At 41.7% G+C, this 24,445-nt stretch overlaps 1 protein-coding gene across 5 annotated transcripts in view; it reads left to right on the top strand.

Annotated features, from left to right (window-relative positions):
- Positions 1-24,445, top strand: part of fynb (FYN proto-oncogene, Src family tyrosine kinase b) — a 79,893-nt gene that overhangs the window by 21,441 nt on the left and 34,007 nt on the right. The window lies entirely within an intron of this gene.

Raw genomic sequence — 24,445 nt, 5'->3', positions numbered from 1 at the left:
CACATTATCTGATGCCTTTGGACTAAACTCCAGCCTGCAGCCCTGATGTCACAAACTTTAAACCTGTTGTCTCACTGCGTTGTACTTGTTTTTAATACGTGTGTGTGTGTGTGTATATATACACACATATATATATATATATATACACATCTTTGGAAAAGAGAGTTTATTACAGAGAAATGGCTCTTTCCAAAATAAAAGCTATACTATACGCTTCTTCTGGGGTATATTCTCAGCAGCATATTAAACATATCAGGTGCCCATAAGGAGAATCATGTGCTAACGGCTGTCTAAATGACTCGGGTAAAGTTTGTAGCATGCGTGCTTGTTGTTTTTGTCTGCTTCCACTTGTCTTTGCACTAGGGTGATGTCGGCGTAAATGTGCAGTCATATTCATTTTGTTCCCACTAGTGTTGTCAGCGTTAATCTGAAATGACGTTAACGTCACAACACGGCAAATCTCCGTTAACAAGCTACCGCGGATCGCCCCGTGCGTGGGGCTGGACGGCGTCAACACGTTAACGAGCAAACTGCGCTAACGCAGTAGTTCCCACCCATGTAATTGAGCATTGCGTGGCACATCCGACATACTGTTTTACTTTTGTCCATGACGCGCTTACCTTCAGGGTCATACTTCACATGAAGACCAAAATAGTTCCAAAGGCCAGATCTGAATGAGGGTGGGGGAGGTTCAATTTGCCATGTTGCAACGAGCTTAGCTTCTGTCTTGCTAGCTTGGGCCTCTATGGATAGTTTCCAGATGTATTTTTTTCTTATTTTACAACTCATCCACCTGGAGTTAGGTGTGTGTTCCCTGTGGATTGGCAGTCATCTCGAAACTGTCAACCTTAGGCTTTCAGGTGTCGGCTAATTTCAGGCACTGAATTGAACTTCTCCAGCCCAGTAAATCAATTCCAGATGTATTAAAAAGATAATGTGACTCTCCCTATATGTGTTGTTGTTTATTAATATACCTGGTTGGACTGGCCAAGTAAAGTCTGTGTGTTTCTTACTTACTGCATTTCTTACTTATGAAAATAATTTGTTCTGTTGTTCAAGACTCTTTCCTACGTTTCCCAGAGATCACAGGGTGCTTTTACTACGTGTCGGGGAAGGATGATGTGTTTTATTCTGGTCTGTGGAAAAACTGGTGCATTTTATTGCTACTGCAGCATTGCCCCGTACGGTTACAGAACTATGTAACAGGAATATCAAGAGTTATAAATATATATATATATAGAGAGAGAGATGTACACCCAAACAGTGAAACAGACCAAAAATACAGGTTTGCTTTCCAGTAACTGCCTGCACAGAATTTTATGCATTCTGGTCCATTCTTCATCTGCCTACCCTGAAATGTTTCTTCTTTTTTGTTCTTTTTTCAAACAAAGCAGGAGGAGGTGGAAAATCAAACAACCATAGAAGAGGTGGAATGATTGACCACCTGCTCTGAGTGGTTTTTATCTCGACCTCCTCAGAAAGTTCTTTTGATGCTTCACCCCCTCATTCACTTGAGTGGAACTCAGTGTCGGTTGGAAACACATTTCAGTGATATCACTTAACCCCTCATCTATCCATAGCCAAGCTTGTGATCGAGGTTAGGCATGTGGGCGGGGGCCACAAGCAGAAGGCTGAAATTCGTCTCGGATTAAGATGTTTATGAAGTGCGTCTCCTTAAACTGATCAGTCGTGTTTGTTTGACTGGGGAAGTTTAAAGCTTGTGTATGTATGTTGGCAGCAGTGTGTTGCTGCGCCTACTGTGCAGATGGTATAGCAACATAACCTCATCCTGCTTTACTGACTGGCCAATTTGCTAAAGAGCCCACCAAAAGCACATCTGCTGCAGCATGCTAATGACTTGCCCTGGATCTGTTAAATAATTTATGTCTCGCACCTATTTCCCGCATCTCCTTGTGAAATTAGACGGGTATTTTTCGTGATGACGTAGTCAGCACACCCTCTTTTCTTTCTTGTTAATCTCAACTGCATGTAGTGGCGGATAAGCACAGAAATAAGAGAACTGGGAGAGCTCCTTGTCTGTAGGCATGCAGATTAAGTGACTAGGCCACCATATGGCCAGAAGATGAACACTGATTTTTTTTTTTTTTTTATGGGCTAGTTTAAAAATAAGCAGGGTGGGGCAATCACACATCCTAAATAACAGCAGCTGTAGCTCTTTGCTGACAAGCTTTAGACGTATTGCCCAGCCCACTGAGAGCTGTGACTAGGGCTGCCACGATTAGTCGACTAGTCACGATTACGTCGACTATTAAAATCGTCGAAGACTAATTTAATAGTCGACGTGTCGTTTGAAGCTTTGTAAGATCCCAAAAGACGCAGGAATAAGTAGTAGGATTTAAGAGTGTAATAACGGACTGAAACAGAAGATGGCAGCACTGCATGTACAAGGATGCCAGCTGCCGTTAAACCCCGAAGAAGAAGAAGTAGCTCTGTCCCAGAATTCATAGCGCAGCCAAGCTCAGTTGTCAACAATGGCGGCAGCTAGTTAGTTTTAATATTACTCTTATTATTCTTTCTGGGTCACAAAATACACGTTTAACATATTTTCAGGCGAGAATGTAGCTGTGTAAACCTCAAATATCTGCTCAGTTTATCAAGACACCACATATTTTCAAAAGCGCTCCGACGTTTTCGGAGACGTCTGTTACCCACTAGCTCGATAGCTAGCCGGGGAAATCGTTTTCAAACCCACCGCCATCTTTCGCTACTCAGGTTAAACATATATAAGTCACTTAGATAACTTAAAAATGTTATTGTTTGGCCTTTTTTTAGTATTTTATTTGTTCCTGAGTAAATCGGTTTGGCTGAGAAGTAAAGTTATGGTTTTTACACAGCTGAATAAACGTCAAGCAGACAGCTGATTATCAGAAGTGTGAGATGCTCGAGAACTCCGGTGTCCTGTTATATTTTAGATAGCAAGGAGCAGACGGCTGAGTTTATTAAAAACAATCTGCAGATTTCATTAAACTTTAATAAACTATCATCTTGTCTTTATTTTTAGTTAGCACATACCTGAAACACTTAAAGCTGTAAGCTAATTATAGTTATATAAGAGCAGATGCTGCTGGTGCAATAAGCTGTAGCTTTACGTCCAATGGATGATGATCTGATTAGTCGACTAATCGCAAAAATAATCGGTGACTAGTCGACTATCAAAATAATCGTTTGTGGCAGCCCTAGCTGTGACAGGTATATTGTCGCTGAAACTGTGGGACGCTCTGGATTTAACAGGGCTTCCTTCCCTCACATTTCGAAGGGCTTATTATGGACCCGTCTTCACGGAGGCCAACAATAGAGTCTTTCAGTCGGCCATGGCAGGGCTGGAAACCTTATACTGGCGGGGCTGGAAACATTTCTGGTTTGCAAATTAGCCTAATCTTAACCCACCCAGGCAAGACGAGCATTGATCCAACAAAGGAAACTTCTGTGGCAGAAACCTCTCAGTCTCCAGGGGTGTGGAGATCACTTTGCAGAGGTTCAGTTATCGACATGTAGCACATGAAATGGGACATCATTTCTTACAGCTTCCCGAGGTCCTCCTTAGCTTTCTCATTATGGGTTATTTAACAGTTTACTGACTTTGGGTCGTCGAGTGGTTAGTGGTTGTCAAACACTAAGAAAAGACCAATTTGATATGATGCTATCCAGTGTGGCCTGTCAGTAATCAGCCACAGTTTCCATCAGTGCGGTGATGTAGATTTAATTATAATGGGGGCGGGGATAAAGATGGCTGTTGGTCTCCAGCCATATGCTGGCCTCGGGCCCCCTGGGACTCAGCCCACAGCTTAATAATAAGCAGCCCTGCAGGAATTAGTGCTACTTTAACCACAGTGTTTTGACTGATGGGAGAGGTCAGCTGCTCAATGATTAAGTGCAGAAAGGTGTAATAACATAAAGATAGTGAGAAGTGAAAAAAAATGCTCAGTGCATTGTGGAAAACCCTGAATATGCTATGTCTTTTGCACTAAGGGGGAGAGAAAACAACTGAAGTTTTCTACTGCATGTGTTTCCAGAATGAATGCATACTGTATATTTAGTGCACTAAGCTGACTCGCCACTCCAAAAGACTCCCATCTATCAGTTGCTGCTACATCAGCATCTCTTTAGACATTATCAGTGGATTGATCTTAATAGAACTCACCCACTGTGCTGTGTGGTAGCCTCAGTGCAAACATGGAACAAGCAACAGGGGGCAAATTAGTTGTGGCCTGCCTCTGGCCTCTTTACTTACTGTGGTGACCTAAAGTCTGCCTCAAAAAATGGAAGCTGTGGTTTGGCAGAACTAATGCTTCTACCACACAGGGTACATTGATTCTGAGGTGAAATGCAGATGGCAGAGAGATGAAACCCATTTTTAAACTGGCACAGTGATCCATAATGTTATAAAGTATCTGTGCTTCATTTACATACCCATTTATAGATGTATTGATTGAGGCTGGCTATGCCCAATGTTGTTCCAACTGAGCTAAGGTTAGGCATCTCCAGAGAGCCAGGTCCACTACACTTGCTGTGTTTGTTTCCATACGGCTTATCAAAGATTGAACAATGATTGAAGATTGAGTGATGTCAGTCGGTCACTCAGCATCACTGCCCTATTGCTTGATGTAGCCTCAAACCGCAAAGAACAGGTCGTCGTTGCGACACTCCAGTGCACTCTAATTCTGCTAGGTGTTAAATATTAGTATGTACATTGTCGGTGCTTTGATCTCCGGCTTCTCTAGGCTACATGTCCAAGAATCCTTGAGTAAGACATTGAACCCTGTATTCATCAACGTATGCATTTGTGTGAGTGTTGGGTTTTCAGTGCTCTTACAGCATTGCCCTCAAACAATTCAAACATGATACGGCATTGTTGCCTAAAGAAATAAATGCTGACATGCAGTTTTGTGATTAATGCATATGCCATCAGTTTCCACTTGTGCAACCAAGAAATGCTGACAACCTGATCAAGAAGCATTTCAAGGAGCCTGGTTTCCATCCCCAACTAGTCAGATGTATTGTAAGGGCATTAAGTGGCACAATATTAGGCTGGTGGTTTTAATCAGCCTTCTTAGCTCAGGAGGTAATGCAGGTGTTTGCTGGTTTTCTTCCAGCTTCCAAGCTGATAGATTGGTGGTGCGATCCCTAGCTGCTCTGGTCTGTATACCAAATATCCCTGGGTGCACACTAACCTCAAGGTGCTGCCCCCTGTGCCTGGTTTTGCCAGAGGTTTCTTCCTGTTCTTCCCACTGTTCCCAAAGTGCTTGATCACAGGGAAGTCATCTGATTGTTGGGGTTTTCTCTCTGTTACTATAGAGTCTTTACCTTTTACTAAGAAGCACCTTGTGCTGACTGCTGTTGTGTTTTGACACTATATAAACTGAACTGACTGGCCTGTTATCATAGGCAAAATGTCTTCTGTTTGCAAAGAGGAATAAATTCAATTGAGCATTTAACATATAGGAGAATAAAGTTTTAATAAAAATGTACTTTTAAAGTTACCCTTTAAGAAATTGTAATTGTAATATTGTAAGATAAAGACCCTACAATAATACGATGAAAACAGAGAAAACCCCACCAATCATATGAACCCCTATGAGCAAGCACTTTGACAACAGTGAGAAGGAAAAACCCTTTTTAACAGGAAGAAACCTCTAGCAAAACCAGGCTCAGGGAGGGCCACGACCAGTTGGGGGTGAGTGGATGGAGACAGGACAAAGACATTCTGTGGAAGAGAGCCAGAAATGAATAATAACAAATAATTAAATGCAGAGAGGTGTATAAAGACCTAGTGACCCTAATGACCCCAATTTGTCATTAGGGTCTATACACATAGGTGTGTTGTTTTTGTTGAGTGAGCAAAGTGGCTTAAAGGCAAATTGTTTAATCAGAAACTGTCAGCATGTGCTGTAGGCACCCTTGCAGTTTGGTGTGTAACCCTGTTTGTGTGTGCATGTTTGAGCGTGTAGCCACGTACATCAAGCGAGCAAAGACAAAGAATGATGAGCCTCAAAGATTATCCCCAGCCGGAACACAATCCTCTTTGGAGGCGCTGTGCATTGGGGGACGTATCTGAGTCTGGGTGCTGTCTAGACGCTGCTGCTGCTCAGCTGTGTGTGGAGGAACGTGCTGTACTAAGCCAGACAGCTGCACACACTGGCGCAAAAAGTCACAGCTGGATCACAGCATCTCATGTCAGAAGTCGCCCAGCCACAGTGACAAACAAACTCACTCTGATAGAAACGCTTGTGTGCAGTTTTCTATGCACTCTCTCCCAAAAAATATCCCCTTGTGGGTCGGCTTCATTCACAGGCTCCTAAAGCATCGCGGTTGCTGTGTCATTTGCAGTCCCAGACTCTTCCGACCCAACTCTGGCGGCAGAGCAAGGACACACAGTACTGAGTGTGCTCTGGAATGTGGTAACCTAGCAACGGGGCCGGAGAGACAGATCAGGTTGGCGATGGGCGACCGTGGCTCGTCTGCTTAAAGGAAAACCCTGCCTCTAAATAGGAAGTCACCCTCAGCTGTCATTCATACATCTGGAATTTTTTATTGGTTTCTCTTTGCTGTCAAGTCTGTTACCACAGATTGAAAAACAATCCATGCATGTCTGTTCTGTATTTAGTTCATAAAGGCTTATGATGCCACCCAAATGGACATAATCGTTTGGGTCTAATGTTTTCGGCTTCTGGCACTTGAGGCTCTCACAAGTGTCGTCTGCGCCAAATGTAGTCCAGGCATCAAGTTCTTTGTGGGCTAGACGTGGCACAAATACCACCACATATCTGCTCGTCCGTGTAAGGTGGACTTGTGGCTGCACTGAGACAGCCACACTCACCCTGAAAGCAGCATCAGTCTAGGCAAAATGCCACAACGAAGACTGCAAATATACAACCAAATATATCTTGCTGTAGCTGAAAAAAAATCAAAGAGAGAGCAAAATCAGGCCTGAACGCCAGCTTGTTTGCTGTTTATGATGTAAGCCTCAGCCATTAAGTGAGCTAAAGTATCTGATACGTATAAATAATACGAAGAAGTTATATACAGCAATTAAATTAGGCTAAATCATTTGCATTTCAATGAGAATGCGTTTTACTCAGTGCACTCTTACGGTTGTATGTACGTATTTTTTATATGATCTGTTACTTTTTCTTTGTGCTGTAAGTGGAAAAATACCCAGGTGTCTCTCCCAATGCGCCGAAACACTGTGGTGTTATAGTGGATGGTTAATGCTACATGAACAGAAAGCAACATAACCCTCAATAATAATAACTGGGGGACAAAACAACTTAGATAAATGTAGTTTTCTGTGGTGAAGAATTTGCAGTTTAAAGATGAGAATCGGAGCTTCATTTTAACCGATTGATGTCAGAGAGAAGTATTGCGTCAAACTCATGTGTCCTCTGTGTACAATATGATGCATGCATGTTGCTGTTTTGTACTAAAACATGGACATGATATGGAGAAGGAATACCATACAAGCTTTGGACGGAAACGTCAGTCAGCTGCCTGAAACACCTTACGAGCCACAAGAGCCACAGTCAAACCCCTGTTCAACTAAGGTAAAATGCAGAGATTCAGAGCAGGGCACGTAGGCCTCTGTGGCCTATTTTTAGAATGACGGGTAAGACATTTCCTCAGCAAAACTGCCTTCCTCCAAATGGAAGAACTGAATAGTTATTTTCAGTATATTTTTTCATGCCTAAGCCATTATTACGTAGCTCCCCTACAACCTTATTGTCAGTGACATGAATGGAAACTTGCTTACATGCTTTAAGGTATATTTGGGGCTTTAACCACATCCTGCTAGCAGTCATAATGTGATGATGCTCAGCTAGCTGTCAGTGTGTTATAGCGCTCTGCCAGGAGGATTCAGCAGACTGTTGCACCTTCTTCACATTTTTACATTTACAGGAAGGTGCATCACCCACTAGTTACAGTAAACATGGTTGTTTTTGTGAGTTTTGACCTTTTGTTACATTTTCTTCTATCAAAATATTTCCTCTTGGTATTAACGTGAATAACAGCTGTTAAAATACAATGGTTTCTGTTTCTCAAAGTATTACGTAGACACAAAACTATTGACATCTCGCATAGATTTTAAAAAACATGTATTAGCTGGTGACAACAGAGCATGCTATGGTGTGATATAGTGAACCGCTATAAATGGGCCTTAGTGATTATAACAAGAATCAAACCATTATGGCCTGTTATCAGTTTCACCATCAGCCAAATTTGAATAGTTGTTGTGTTGTTATGGTCAAAGTATTCATGAGCTAATTTGAGCAGACTGTTTCTTTTAAGGAACTTGTTTTGGATTCTCCAGAGGACTAGAACTGCTTCTGCTGTCTGATTTGTGATATTGTGGTAGCGTAGCAGGATATGGGTTTTGAATGTAAAGGAAGGTTTGAATCTGGCTTATCTCCTAAATGTACACCTCTGATGGTATGCATTACTTGAATAGTCATCTTCTAGGCCAGCGGTCCCCAACCTTTTTTGCGCCACGGACCAGTTTATGCCCGACAATATTTTCACGGACCGGCCTTTAAGGTGTCGCGGATAAATACAACAAAATAAAACTAGTACCGGTACCGAAAAAAAGAAGATTTATTCGTAACACACGTGAAAAGACCAAGGAAAACAGAGTTAACGATAAAAACGATAACAAAATAACGCTGAAAACTGATAAAAAACCTGAAAACCATACATTTTACACCTGAGCCTCAACTCTCGCGGCCCGGTACCAAACGACTCACGTACCGGTCCGAGGCCCGGGGGTTGGGGACCGCTGTTCTAGGCAGCAGAAAGTCTGAGTGCAAGCCTCCCAACGGAGAAATGCATTGTTGATCTCCAGCAGAGGGCGCTGTATGGAGCAGCTCTTTAGTTTTAGAGCAGGTTTTAGAACAGACTTTTTACCTATTGCCCCAAATGTGTTACAACACAGCATCTAGCTTATTAGACGAGATCAAATAAAGAGCAAGGAAACTGTTAAACTTACCTTCAGACGTCTGTGTTTTTATACCGCCCAATGGTCAGATGTTGAAGAATTTGTTTTTAATTGTAGCTCAAGAAAAGTTCTTTGTTTCAGTTTATCTAATTTGTGTTTTTACTGGTGACATCTTTGTGCCATAAACCAGGAAACCTTCAGAAGTCTGTAGATCCTTTTGACCTGAATCATTCTTTACTCACGCTGTAATATGCCCAGGATGCTTGAGGATTTCCATGATGCACTGAGCATATCTGTTTATACACCACTCTGCATTTAATCATTAGTGATTATTAATATCTGGATCGCTCTCACATCTTTTGTCATGTCTTCCTCTCCTCACTGCCCTCACCAGACGGCTCTGCTCTCTGAGCCTGGTTCTGTCGGAGGTTTCTTTTTGTCAAAAGGGAGTTCTTCCTTCCCACTGTCACCAAGTGCTTGCTCAAAGGAGGTTGTCTCATTGTGGGGGTTTTCTTTGTATTATTGTAGGGTCTTTACCTTACAATATGAAGCACCTCGAGGCAACTGTTGTTGTGATTTGCACTAAATAAATACATTTGAATTGAACTAAACTGCATTGAATTAAATTGAATACAGCATTCCTCAGTGTGCTCAGATGTGTTGGTTGCCCATGAAGGACGAGCAGCCAGGTTTTATCACAGTGAATGTGTTCCATATCAGGCAAAAGCCCTTATATTGCTTCCCTGTAGTCTAAGTAAAAGCCCCCACCTCATCATCGTCTGTACAGCTGGTTTTCTATTAATAGCATTTGAATAGAGAGCATGACCCTGACACTGCTGGCATTTGTCATGCTGTCTTGGATGCTGAGGACTTGGGGAAGTTGCAGCATTACGCTCTAACAATGTTTTATTTCCTCCTGTTTCCTGTTGAGAATGCAGTCAGCGCAGCAGCAGCAGCTTCAGGCTGTGCTCGCTAATGCGAGGATGTCTTGACAGCAGGGCTTTCCTGTGCAGGGCACTAGAAGTGTTGATCTGCAGAATTTCTTTCTCTGGTGCAGAGCATAGAGAACACTTTGATCACACAGAACACATTCATCTGTACATGACAGACAGTCACGGCCTGTAGAAAGTCTTTTTCAAATTCTCTCTTTGGGATGTCATTGTAATAGGGTCAGGTTAGGTGGAGTGTTTCTTTCTACTTCCTATGTGTCCAATTTATCATCATTACTGCAAAAATAACCTCTTAACCTCCAGCAGGTCACCAGAAAGCCACTTACAAGGGAGATTTAGGGATGTTAGAAGTTTAGCAGTCATGTAGATATGGTGACAGAACATTTATTTAAAATATGAACATTGTATTTTATTTACAGGACACAGACTCAAATGTTAGGATGGTTGCAGAATATCCTACTAATGTTTTAATTACATTATGTTAGCATAATTATGTTATGTTAGCCATTGCAAACATTGCAGCCTGGTGTACAAAACGTGACCTGACAATGGCAGTGCTAGATGTATCAAACAAAAAGGTAGCATGCAGTTTAGGATGATTGAAGAAGGATGATATTTTGGATGTTTTTACTGTCAACTGAAGTCTTTGGACAGATCTGGAGATTAGGTGATTTGCTAAATTGGAAGCATTTCCTTCCTTATTCCAAAAAAACCCATAATGCCTTGTGAGAATCAGTTGTCATCCCTGAGTCCCCCTTAAACACAAAGTACTTCCATACGCTGCCATTCCTATCAATGAGTCAGAGCAGCACTATCATAGCAGCTGCATGAGTAGCCATCTTCCACGTGTAGTTGTTACTATGCCATCTGTAGTTTTTTGTGCTTGTGGGCTTCCCTCTTCTTCTTCTCCTTCTTCTTCTTCTTCAGTATGTAAAGCAAGAGTAGAACACTTGTACATGCTGTACACTAGCAATGGTATCTACAGTACCAAAGAAAAAGTGCCTTTGCTTTTTACATTTTTTAAAGTATCAGTTTTCGTGATGTAGGAGTAAAGTTAGGCTGCATTGTGACTTTGATTAGTAGTAAGCTATCAACTTTTTTCTTTTCTTAATTTGTATTTTACAGGACGGGTTACGATTGGACTCACATACTTTGAATCTATTTTCTCCTTTCCTTCTCTATATTTTTATTGTTAGACTCTACTTTGCATAATTCACAGTTAAAATGTGTAGTTATTTCATACTGGGGATTGATGTAGCCTCTCTCTTCATCACTGGCCTCAAACTACTTAGACCACTTATGATACACAACCACTGCCAAAAATAAAAAGTTTGCACTCATGGGAAGATTTGCTCATGGGTCTATTTTAATAATGAACCTCAAGTGTGTGTTCTAAGGACATCGCTGACATGCTGACCAACTACCCCGACCTGCAATTACTGTTACTGAAAAACGATCCTTTAAACGACATTTTAATGCCCATGAGAGAGTTGGTGTTAGTACTCAGTGTTGTGTTCCACGTTCCACCTCATGTAAACATGTGATGCGAATGACAATAAAGCTCCTTGAATCCTTGAATATACATGTATATATTAGGGGTGCAACGATACTCGTATCGATATTGAACCGTTCGATACAGTGCTTTCGGTTCGGTATGCATATGTATCGAACAATACAAAATTTTTAATTTATTTTATCAACTTTTCTTCTGACGATGCTGTCTGTGTTGAGAGCTCAGTGGATCTGCGTTCGACTACTCCGCCTAGGCTGCACTGTCTAGCGCAGATCCACTGAGCGCAGCACAAGCTAGCAAGACAGAAGCTAAGCTAGTTGCAACATGGCAAATTGAACCTCCCCCACCCTCATTCAGATCTGGCCTTTGGAACTATTTTGGTCTTCATGTGAAGTATGACCCTGAAGGTAAGCGCGTCATGGACAAAAGTAAAACAGTATGTCGGATGTGCCACGCAATGCTCAATTACATGGGTGGAAACTACTGCGTTAGCGCAGTTAGCTCGTTAACGTGTTGACGCCGTCCAGCCCCACGCACTGGGCGATCCACGGTAGCTCGTTAATGGAGATTTGCCGTGTTGTGGCGTTAATGTCATTTCAGATTAACGCTGACAACACTAGTGGGAACACAATGAATATGACTGCACATTTACGCCGACATCACCCTAGTGCAAAGACAAGTGGAAGCAGACAAAAACAACAAGCACGCATGCTACAAACTTTACCCGAGTCATTTAGACAGCCGTTAGCACATGATTCTCCTTATGGGCACCTGATATGTTTAATATGCTGCTGAGAATATACCCCAGAAGAAGCGTATAGTATAGCTTTTATTTTGGAAAGAGCCATTTCTCTGTAATAAACTCTCTTTTCCAAAGATGAGTGATTTCTCCATCAGATAGATGTATTTTTTTATTACTTTGTTTTTCAGCAACATTAAATTTAAAAACTGTACTTTTGAGTTAAAATATTTATTTGTAATTTTAATAAATGACAAAGCATGAACATTTTTTTTGTATCGAAAAAATATCGAACCGTGACACCAAAGTATCGAACCGAACCGAACCGTGAATTTTGTGTATCGTTGCACCCCTAATAAATATATATATATATATATATATACATATATATATATATATATTCACATGGCTCAGTCCTATCACATGATCACAAAAATATGTCTGAGGTGACAAAATCACAGTGACATTTGTGAAGTGAATGAGGAACTATGGCTTATTAAGGAGTCAGGATTTTTGGATGTTTTTCATTTTCACAATTGTTTTCTTTACCAGATGAACTCCTATGGGAGGGAAGTAAAGCTGAAACACATATTTACATGTTAGGTTTTCTGCCTTGCTCAGTTGAAGCAAAGCACTTGAATAAAACCGAAAGCTAATTGACAGTTTTCTCCAAGCAGCCGAGGAATATTTCAATGAGGAGAGCAGACGTAGCATCTCGTGTTGGTGTTGATTCATTCAGGGCTCAGGGGAAGAGTGGGGGGGCTGCCAGGTCAAGTCCTGGATACAGCTGCATTATTAACAGAAGGTCAGCTGTCAGCACGTCTGCAGGGTTCACATCAAGCAGCTCCCTGTGTTTCTGAGCCTGCGGCTGGGATGTTTGTAACCTTGTAGGCCATTTAATGAAGGTTCATGAACTTTATCTCATAGCCTCCACATTTTTTTTCTTGTTCAATAAAGCAGAGACAGACCACAAGGAGCACATAACACAGAGCATCTGGAACAGGTTTTATTACTGAACCATAAAAACACATATAAGATGCAGTGTCGTGAGTGAGCACCTAGGACTATTGAGATGAATAAATTATAGGGTTGTAATAAAATAAGGGATTTTACACATTCATATTCTCTAAAATACATAAATTACACACCTATATACCTGGTTAATAGGAACAAAAACCCAAGATTTTTCTTGCGATCCACAGATCAGTGGATGAATCACTTGCTGTTAAAGTTGCTGTTCAGGGTTTGTAGGTTCAGCTCCTACCTGAAGACACAGCATGTCTGGAGCAAAATAATCGTTTTCTAAGAAAGTCTAAGAGTTCTGTCTCCACCCTGAAGGATCACAAGGTGTCGACTGTCATCTTCTCCCAGCTCTTCATCACTGTCGGTGCTTCTGACGCTGAGCCGCCCTGACACAATGGTGTCACGGCGTGCCCCACCCAGCCTGGGTTATGCTGACAGGAGTAGGGAGGACAGAGACATGTACCTTTTTCCACAATGTGGAGAGTGCTGGGAGAGATGCAGTTGAGACCTGTGTTGTTGTGATCTACGCTCACCCACCAGGAAGGGATGCAGACAAACATGCTGCGTCTCAGCTCTCTCTCAGCAGAGGCAGGAGGAAGGCTTATTCTTGCTTTGACAGCTCACAGCTCATAATCCCAACCAGAGCGGAGATACTGCACCCTGAAATGAATCACGAAGCAGTGCATTTTATCCTCTATGGCGGTATCCTGTTCAGGCTGAGGAGCTCACAAGATAGAGTCAGATTTTTAATGAAGGGGGGTTGGGGCATCCTCTGGAAGACCTCCTGCAGAGACAAAGTGCCGCTGAGCACACGATTATGAAGCCCTTTGCTTTCCAGACTCTGCTCCACCCAACCTCTTTAAAATAAACTGAAGCCAAACCGCTGCATGACTACTTACTTAAGGGCAAAATGGAGAGTTTACCTCTTTAAATGGGGAAGCTAGTAGCAGCTGCACATGCCAAGTGAAAATATATTTTCACATTTCCTGCCTTGCTTTGTTCCTGGGTCGTTAATCAGGGCCTGTAGTCATAACTGAGTCATTGCCAGCTAAAAGTAGCTTTCTCCACGTGTTCCTTTTGAAACCCAACCAGCTGAAGTGTCTTTGGTCACTTGTGTGTATTTTTCCTTTGCTACCCTGGTTCCTTAGAAAACGGAGCCTGCTCTGTGTGAAATGGTTTGGTCAGCCTGGCAGAGGCCACCCTCTAAGCAGCAGGATTAGCTGGGGGAGGAAAGGACCGCAGATGCTGCAGCAGTGCTGTTGTGTCAGCATTGATTCCTCTGTGATGTGGCAGGTGACCTCAGTGAACCCAGAGCTGAATAAGGACTACCAAGCTCCAAGCCACACAGACATGGTGATTTTTAAGTCCATCATCTTGATTGTCAAATTAGAGTGGGATTAATTCCATTTTTTTTACTCCTATTAAACAAATGTTCTTTAGCAAGGTTAGATTATTATTTTACTGACGATCCAGATCAAATAAAAGCAAATATAAAGACTAGAATGCAAAGTTGACATAATTAAAAAAAAAAAAACCCATAAGTAAATTATTGAATAAATACACTTTTTTTTTTTTTTTTAAATCTCAATTATTCACAATTTAATGTATATACATACAGGATAATTAATATATAGGTAAGTTAATACAGAAGCAAATTAAATTGAAATAATTAGCGTGAGGTTTTCAGGAATGAAATCATTACCAGATGAAAGAATATCAACTAAAAAATGATTTTTGGTGCAATACATTTAAAAAAACAAATACTGATTGAGTTTTCATTCACTGATTTATTTTGATTCTGGCAATTTTGGGGTCGCTGCATTTACAGGTCAAAATTCTTGCTATGCAATGGCTAATTTATTTTTCTTAACCGGACCTTTTCAGTAACCCCACACAGTATTGCGGCTGTTAAATAACTGATAAACTCTCTAAGGTTGCCGAGCATTCAGCCAGGCTATTCTAAGATCCTCGTCAGTGAACAGTGTTTCACAGCTTCACACAATGTTGTGCAGAGTGAAAGCAGAGTGACTGGACACTGAGGCTGCGTAAATATTATCGTTGAACTGTTGATTCAAGTGTAGTGACCTGGCTTCTTAAATCGGGAGGCTGCTCACATGTTTATGCCCGATAGGTTGCATTTGGTAATCTGCAGCTGTAGTGAGAAGCAGGTTGTGGGGTGTACTCTTATAGTTGGTGTACATATCAATAAATCAGACAGGAAGCGATGGAGTGAGGCCTGGGAGTACATCCTTCCATCTGTCTGTGTGTGAGCGACTGACCTTGACCAGCACAGACATCCTCCCTCCACAGGGCGCTGCATGACAGCGGTGGGACGGCACGCTGCGAGGGCAGAGACAAGGCTTTCCCCCAGCAGAGACGGGCGCAGCATGTGACACCCCGAGCCCATCATTAGCCTGCTCCTTTGTCAAGCCCCTGCACCCACGTATATTTTCCTCTCTTTCTGTCTATCCATTTCAGCACTCACCACCTTCTTTTCCACCCCCCTGTCGACTCACTCCTTCACTTCAGCTCCGTCTCACACTTGCCTCCCCCATCTTCCTCCAGTGGTTGAGCCACCGTTCTTCCTCCTTTGCTTCATGCCCTCCCTCCGGGCCCCGTAATCATTTTCTTCTGCATTATTACTCCATGCCCACCTCTGATTCTCTGTCTCTCTGATTCAGGGCACAGATGATGTGAAGTGGACAGTTATTTTGTGATGTGTCGTCTGTCCTACAACAGTGAGAAACGAAACATTTGGTTGAATGATCAGTGACCAACCTGTGCAAGCTGCAGAAAAAGGTGGTGCGAGCAGCTTCGTGTTGGGACTTCATATTACTTGTGGGCAGTGTCAGATAGCTGTCACGGACACCTCCTACATTTTGGACTTTCTGGGTCTCTCTGTTCCCTCAAAGGTCAGCATTGTCAAGGGAGCTTAAAAATGAATTTGCATGAAATTGCACGCTGTATTAATGCGCATGAACTGATGTTTTTAACAGGGGGCAGAAAAATAGCTCATGCAAACACACTTTAATTTGACTTTTATTGTTGCTCGCTGTGCAATTTCTATATAAACTGTAGGTCAGATTAGAGAGTTTACACTAACTCTCCTGAGCATCTTTTTGCCTTTATTTAACCACAGCAGGCAGGAAATATTAGGGTGCGATTGCAGTCAGAGTCAGCTTTAAGTATGAGCTTTATATTAGCTTAATATTATGTTAAATATGTACACCGTATATGAATGACAATTATTTTATAGCCTGGTGTTTCTAATTAGGCCGTTGCCATCTTCATGTTTTGATGCTAGAAGTAACGAGTGAGAGACCAATGGGAAAGTGCTGTGCACTCCTCTACAGTTTGACAATAGCAAAGTTGCCACACACTAAATCATACCCTGCTTTATCATGATTATCCATCTGACTCTAAATCATATGATAAAATCCATAATGACCTTCAGTAGTATTAAAGAAGAGTATAAAAGTAGCAATTGAGATCCTAATTCATTAGTAAAATGGGAATAGTGAGGTTATAAATTAAATGAGACTGACTTTTATACAAGAATGACTTCTTTTTTGTAACTAGTTGCCCCTTGTTGGCTAATAGAAAGAACACAAGGTTTGGCTCTACTTATTGAATGCTTACATCCCCGTCCTATATAAATTATGTTTGGAATATGAAATAAGAGAAATAAAAGTAATAGTTCAGTCATTCTTGGAGGTAACTCCAGTTCCTTGAGTGTTGTGTCGTGGGCACTTTTACCTTTATCAACTCCTTCATAAGTCATCATTAAAAGAGAGTGACTTCTCCTTGTTGTTCTCCCTTAAACTGAGTAAGTACAGGAGCTCGCGTTCTTGCTCTGGAGAAGTCACCACTTTCCTTTCTTCTCAATCATTAGTCTAGACAGTCTCACCAGGATCTGACCTAAGCCCTTCAGTATTCAAGGGGAAGGAAAAAGCCTTCCCTCAGGGGTTAATGTAACATTGTGTCCTCCAGCTCCATCTACTTCAACCACTCAGAGCCTTCTCCCTCCTCTCCTGATTTTAATGAACCTCAATCCATCACCTCCCCATCAAATATGAATGCAGTCAGGGAGCGCTGCCTTCAATGGATGCCTCCAAATACAGTGACATACCTTCAGGCCTGCACAGCCATCCAATGAATTATTTACCCAAGCGCACGGTTGGTCGTGCCTCTGGTCAAAGCCCCCAGTGCCCTCCTTTATCCCCCCATCTTTTCTTTAACAGGAATCATATTTCACACCGAGTTAATCTATATTCATTCCTTTAACTCCTTTAATGATGCTCTTCACATCTTTAGGTGCTTTAGGTCTTTGGCTCCAATTAAAGAGCCTAATGAATTTTGACCATCCAATGAATAGCCTTTTGCGTTAACTAATTATAGATCCAACTCCACTACTGGTCATGTTCTGCTCTGTAATTGGATTTTCACCAAGAGTTTATTGATTTCATGTTGAATAAGGATGAAATATAGAAGGGGTGCTTAGTCTGATGTGTAGCATGCGAGGACGTGGAGAACTGTATTGCTTTCTTGTAAAGATTAATTTTAAAGGCAAATAATTCGCGTTGAATAAACAAATTTTAGAGACATTTTGCAGAAATGCCTAGTGTTGGTGGTGGGCAGTGATTAGGCACCTCTATGGCAGCTCCTGCTTCACTCTGGGTGAGGAGAAGAGAGACTGCAGGGAATAAACAGCAAAACAGCCCCTACGGCAAGCAGGTGGCTTTTTTTTTCTGTGGAGGAGGAATAATTAATCAGTGGAGAGGGCAGTGTGAAAAGGAGGGAAGGAAGTGGAAAAGAAAGAGATGAAAGGGACTTCAGTTCAAAGACAGCAGTCAGTGATGAGCCTGGCCCACTGCAGCAGGCTATGGAGGCCCCAGACAAACAGGGCTGTCTTTGGAGGAACGCAGAGTACATTCAGCATGGAACCAGCAATCCGATTGCATCAGTGATTGGTCTAATTGATTTGAGTTTTAAGAAAAGCAGAATAATTGCATTGTGGCCTAAAAATATTTTTAACATAAACAAAGTTTCATGGCTGCTCGATAACAATAAAATACCTAATGAGGGAATATTGTTCAAAGAAGTGAAGGTACCCTCGGAATAGGATAAAAAAAAAGTAATCTATAACAAGGAGAACTGAAGATCTTGTTGAAGCTCATTTTTCATGACACGTTACAAAGACTTTTTTTTTTTCTTTCATTTGTCACCACGAGCCTTGTTATGTCTGTCCGGAGCATCAAAAACTGTCAGCTACCAAACGTCTGGCATCAAACGTCTGGCCAGAGGCAGCGTGCCTGCATGAAAATAATTGGCAGTTTTTTTGAACAGCTGGTAAATGAGACATTGATCGTTAAACCTGAATGAAATGGCTGATCCCAATTAACAGCTGTTCAACCACCAACCTTTCACCCATCCACTTTCTATGGCTTATCTCAGGTTTGGTCACAGGTGCAGCAGTCCAAACCACCCTGTCGCTGGCCAGAGCTTATAGCTCTTGTGGGAGGGATACCTAGGCATTCCCAAGTCATCACAGGGACAGTGTGTCCTCTGTCTGCCTGGGGGTTCCTAAATGGTTGATAATCCCAAACACCTCAGTGAGGAGGTTTCTAGGAGGCCTTCTATCCAAATACCCAACCAACCTAGACTTTCCTTTCAACACAGAGGAACAGCAACTCGTCTCTGAGCATTCAGATAAAACTGAGGTTACTGTACTCGGCCCCGAAAATCTTAGAAATATGGTATCTAACCAGATTCTTACTCTGTATGGCATTACCTTGGCCTCCAGTAACATTGTGAGGAACCTTGGAGTGATTTTTGACCAGGATATGTCCTTCAATGCACATGTTACACAAATATGTAGGACTGCTTTCTTCCATTTGCGCAACATCTCTAAAATTAGAAATAAAAATCTCTCTCAGAGTGATGCTGAAAAGCTAGTTCATGCATGTAATTCATTATATTCAGGAAGTCCTAAAAAACCCCTGAAAAGCCTTCAGTTAATCCAAAATGCTGCAGCAAGAGTACAGGGACTAGAAAGAGAGAGCATAGTTCTCCTATATTGGCTTCCCTTCATTGGCTCCCTGTTAAATCCAGAATTGAATTCAAAATCCTGCTCCTCACATACAAGGTCTTAAATAATCAGGCTCCATCTTATCTCAATGACCTTGTAGTACCATATCATAATACATTTCTCTGTATGTATTATTGTAGGGTCTACCTTACAATATAAAGCGCCTTGAGGCGACTGTTGTTGTGATTTGGCGTTATATAAATAAAATTTAAATTGAATCTCTTGAGTGACCGAGCTCCTCACCCTGTTTCCGAGTTCCTTCGAGGCATTTGCACCTGATATACTATCGGATATATTACCAGCTGACTGCAAACATCCAATAGATTAAAAAGTTACTGCATAAAAAAGTACCCAGTGGAAATAGACAACCATTTTCTTCTGCTCAGTAGGAATCCCATAGTTTGCTATTTCAGCTACACGGGGAAAGCAACATATAGCTAAAAAGGCCCAATATGAGTGCCTTTTTCTTCATGTTGGCGTTGGGCAATATACCATTTTTCCACGAGATGTCTGCAGACAGACATGCATAGTACTTGGCTTTGTTCTTAACAATAAGTCTCAAGCCAGCTATTCAGTTTTGTAAATTTTTTCATTGCTGTTGCTAGCTGGCTAACACATAAGCTAAGGTTATCCATTATTTATAAAAGTTATTTTTCCCATTTTTTAATGACTACAACAATAAACATGTTTTTATCTTAAAACAGAGATATGATTTCTATGATTAAAATTGCTTTAATTTAATAAATTAACGTCATTTCACCCACTCGGCCTGCAAAGTTCAAATGTAAAGGATCTTTTAACATATTTAACATAAAGGTAACCTAAACAATTAAGAGGTGCCAGGGCTGCTTCTATCCCAACAGAGTAAAGTAGAATAGAATAACAATCCTCTGACTTTACACTGTCTGTATCTTCTGCTACCACTCTGGGTGACAGCAGGGCCTTCATAGTGCTTTCATATTGCATATTAGTGTTGAGAGATGCTCTGTGTGTGCATCATTGGGTGCATTTACAAGTCTATTTTTCTCCGTGTCATCGCTCTTTATCTGCCTTTAATCAGAAGCAAAAATGTGTCAAAAGCATCGAGCTCTGTGTGACCAGCTGTAATGCTAAGCCATCCATCCTGGAATATAGACCTGATCTGTCATCATCCTTCCTCCATAGATTAGCGTTTAACAGCAGGAACAGCTTTCCATCCAGCTCAGAGGGATCAATACATCAGTTTCCCTTCTATAAAATCTGATTCTGCCTCTGCCAAGTGTGGGTTATGTAGAGGGTCGGAATACACAGCAGTTGATGTTGGCTTCTGCTGGGAGCGTACGATTAGAGATGCTCTACAGGCTCGCACTGAGCGTAGTGTTGCTGCTGTTGTCGCCTAGCCTTCCCTGCCTTCCCTGCGTCCTGTCACTGATCATTACAGCGTCCCCTGACAGAGTGTGCTGGTGCGCTGCTTCATCATGCATAGGCCTTCTATTCACTCTGTCTGCTGCTTTCATAGCTTTAGCATAGGTCAGCTCAAGTTCAGCCAGAGGATGAAAAGGGTATTGTCCACTCCTGATTTTCATCCTTACATAACGAAGATGTCCACGCTTCATGTTTTGTATAATATCTGGCATTATACAGTATAAAATTTCCTTTGGAATTAATAATGTATTTCTGATTCTGATTAATATGAATAATACACAATACAATACAGAAAGAACAAAGAGAAAACAGAACACTTTGTTTGAAAGGCATATCTTTGCCGAAGATGTTAAACGCAAACCAATATTACAGTAAGACTGGTCTCTGTTCTACACCTCCACTTGCTGTGACAACCTCTGATTGTCTTGACAGGCATTTTGGCCTCTGTCTGCACTTTGGTGCCATCTGAGGGACTGGTCTATAATTATGTTGAAAGAGAATAGTCACAGTGTGTCAGTCAGCATGAGGCACCTGTTCTAAATGGTTAGTCACTGTTCTGGCATCAACAAAGAGTCAAGCCCAGGAGAGGGTAGCACTTGGAAGCTCTCTCCTTATAACGGTGGACCGATGTAGCATCCACATGACTGCGAAAGCATAGATTGAATATTCCATTTTATTTATAAAACAACTGTTTACAACAGTCTTCTTAAGGCACTTTCTATTGTAAGGTAAAGGCCCAACAATATTAGGGAGAAATTAATGATATGATCCCCTGTGAGGAAGCCCGTGCAACAGTAGAGAGGAAGAAATCCCCTTTAACAGTCAAAAAAAAAAGCTTAGGAAGGTGCAACCATCTTTATCACAGGAATTTCTTCCCAAATTGATTTGATGTCATTAGCGAGGTACAGTTTTTGGATTTTAAAACAGTCAAGACTTAATTTAGATGCAGACTTTCAGCTGTAGTTAAAAAGATATAATAAAAGTCTTTAACTGTTTGGGGGATTACAGGTATTTTATACATAAGGTCTAAAGAGATGTTGATACAAATGAAGGAGGTCATACTCTGAAAAACCAACAACCAATCAACCCACATAGCAAAATTGGTATGGCCCGGATCTGGCCCACACAATGTGCTTACACATGGCCCACATACCACAAAGAATGACGGCCCTGTGCTCGCACAGAACAATTTCAGCTCTGGCCCCAGATGTCAGCCTAATGTGTGTCAAGCAATGTAATAACAACATGTGCCGGAACATAATAGTACAAAAGTAACATGACAAAACTCTGTTTAGACACTGAATTAACTGATTCTTAGATAGGGCTTTCCTACTCTCCCGGATTACTCAAAGTGCTCTATACAACATGCCAAATTCACACACTTTCTCTAAACTGGGTGCTTCCTAACTACATTCATACTCTTGACATGCAGACTGGAGGAGCCAGGGATCGAACCACTAATCTTCCAATCAGTAGATGACCTGCTCTACCTCCTGAGTTACAGCCACCCGGTGGTACACATGAGTAAACCCTCACTACGTTTTGGATAAAGTGTACACTCACAAACCTGTCAAACCTGCGTTTGAAACGTTGGCCCATAGCAGTATAGTATTGCAACGTGGTATTTGGGTCTTTTAACTAAAATAGGAACATAAATAGTGCCATCATTGCCAGACCTGGCCCACATCTGGTTGACATACATCCTGCCATGACACCAGTCAGTCAGAAGTGCCAGCTTGATGCCGGATCTGGGCCAGACCTGTTTTCTATGAGCCTGGGCCACATAAACCAAACTACAATCGGGCCAGATGTGGCATGCCATCACATAAACAGTGCCATCTATGCCAGGCCTGGCCCCTATTTGGATGACATAACACACGTACCATGCCAGAAGTCAGCCAGCAGTGCTGGCTTGACACTAGATCCGGGCCAGACCTGTCTGCTATGTGGGAACACAACACCAACACCAACCGTCAGACCAATAGCAGAAATTTTTGGACTGGGAATATCAACCATCTAATACATTCTCAAAAGTACTGGCAAGAGCGCCAAAAGGCCTGAAAGACCACAGTAGAAAGTTTTCTTCTTTGGTTTTGAAGGAGATGTTAAGGAGGAGATGTTAAAGGAGGTGTGTCATTGTGACAAAGAAATGGGATATACTTCAATGACCAACTCATAGACCTGATCTCATCCCAAAAGAGCATGATTTTTGCTTACTGAAGGCAGAACTGAAGGAAGAGAGACCAGCAAACAAGCTGCAACTGAACACAGACACAGTACATGCCTGGTAGAGCATCTTAAGCAGAGGTTGTCCAACTGCAGGCCTCAAGGGCCCGTCTCCTGCAAGTTTTAGATGTGTCCTTGATCCAACACAGCTGATTTAAATAACATGTCTCGAAGTTCTCCAGAGGCCTGGTAATGAACTAATCATTTGATTCAGGTGTGTTGACCCAGGGTGGTATCTAAAACCTGCAGGACACCAGTCCTTAAGGCCTCGAGTTGGGCATCCCTGATCTTAAGGAAAGAAAGTGAATTTTGTAATGTCCATGGTTCTAGAGCTCAGACAGTCACTTCACTGTCACTTTCAAGTCTCACGGATCAGTTTGGTCAGTTTTAACTTTTCATATCCATGAACAGTGATAGGTATAAACCTAACGGTAATCTGTCTAAGCTGTCAGAATCCAACCCTCAGTGAGATACAAGACAGGCAGTATCAAAGCACCCTGCTATCTGAACAGCAGAAACAACAAAAGCATGAAAATAAGACTGACAGTGTAAACTTGTCCTGGGGTAGAATACCAGTGGAAAGGTCATTATCAGTTCAAAGTGAAAATGGTTCATCCTCTAGGCAACATGAATGTGCTCAACACGTTTTTTGACACTCTGTCTAAGCAGATGAGAAAATTCACATCAAATCGGGTGTGATGGTGATGCTGGCAGACACGTTGTTGAAACTGCAAGAGATTATTCTCCTAGAAAAGTTAAATATCCTCAGCAGTTTTTCTTAGTCGTTGGGTATAATGGTTCATGATGTGGTTCTGTCTATCTGTGTCACAGTATCCTGTTTATCAGGGACATTATCGATTGATAGAAGACTCAGATTCCTTCCTATGATCTGTGATCCACTTGCTGCTGTAGATCAGGGGTGGGGAACTCTAGAGCTCAAGGGTCCGGTGTCCTGCAGGTTTTAGATATCACCCTGGGTCAAATGATTAGTTCATTACCAGGCCTCTGAAGAACTTCAAGCCATGTTGAGGAGGCAATTTAGTCATTTGAATCAGCTGTGTTGGATCAAGGACCCATCGAAAACCTGCAGGACACCGGCTCTCGAGGCCTGGAGTTTCCCACCCCTGCTGTAGATCGTGGATCATGGGAAGAAGAAGGGGAACCCTACACTCCTTATTTAATATTCTCTTTTCACAAGTGAATAAATTAAATTCTTTTCTGCAGTCACTGGAGGCAAAAGACAGAAAAAAACTAGGGTTGAAAAAGAAACAGGAAGTGAATATATATTTTCATGTAACAGGCCAGAGCTTAAGGCCTGATCAGGATTTTGTTTTCCAAGGAGAGACAAGATTTATTGCTCATTCTTTCTTATGTTCCATTCCAATAGTATTATATTTATAGATTTTTTTCCTTTAAGGAAACAATTAGATGTTTTTCATTTATTTAGGAATATACTAAATTGGGTAAGAAGAGTGAGCTGCTTTCAATACTGACCAATCTTACTTGATCTGTCTCTTGTAAGCTAGAGGCAGGGATGCATGAACTGAGATTTATA

This window comes from Perissodus microlepis, chromosome 15 (assembly GCF_051167445.1).
Source record: "Perissodus microlepis isolate ML-2025 ecotype Zambia chromosome 15, ASM5116744v1, whole genome shotgun sequence".
In the NCBI taxonomy this organism is placed as follows: domain Eukaryota; kingdom Metazoa; phylum Chordata; class Actinopteri; order Cichliformes; family Cichlidae; genus Perissodus; species Perissodus microlepis.
This window is presented reverse-complemented; position numbering and strand designations above follow the sequence as displayed.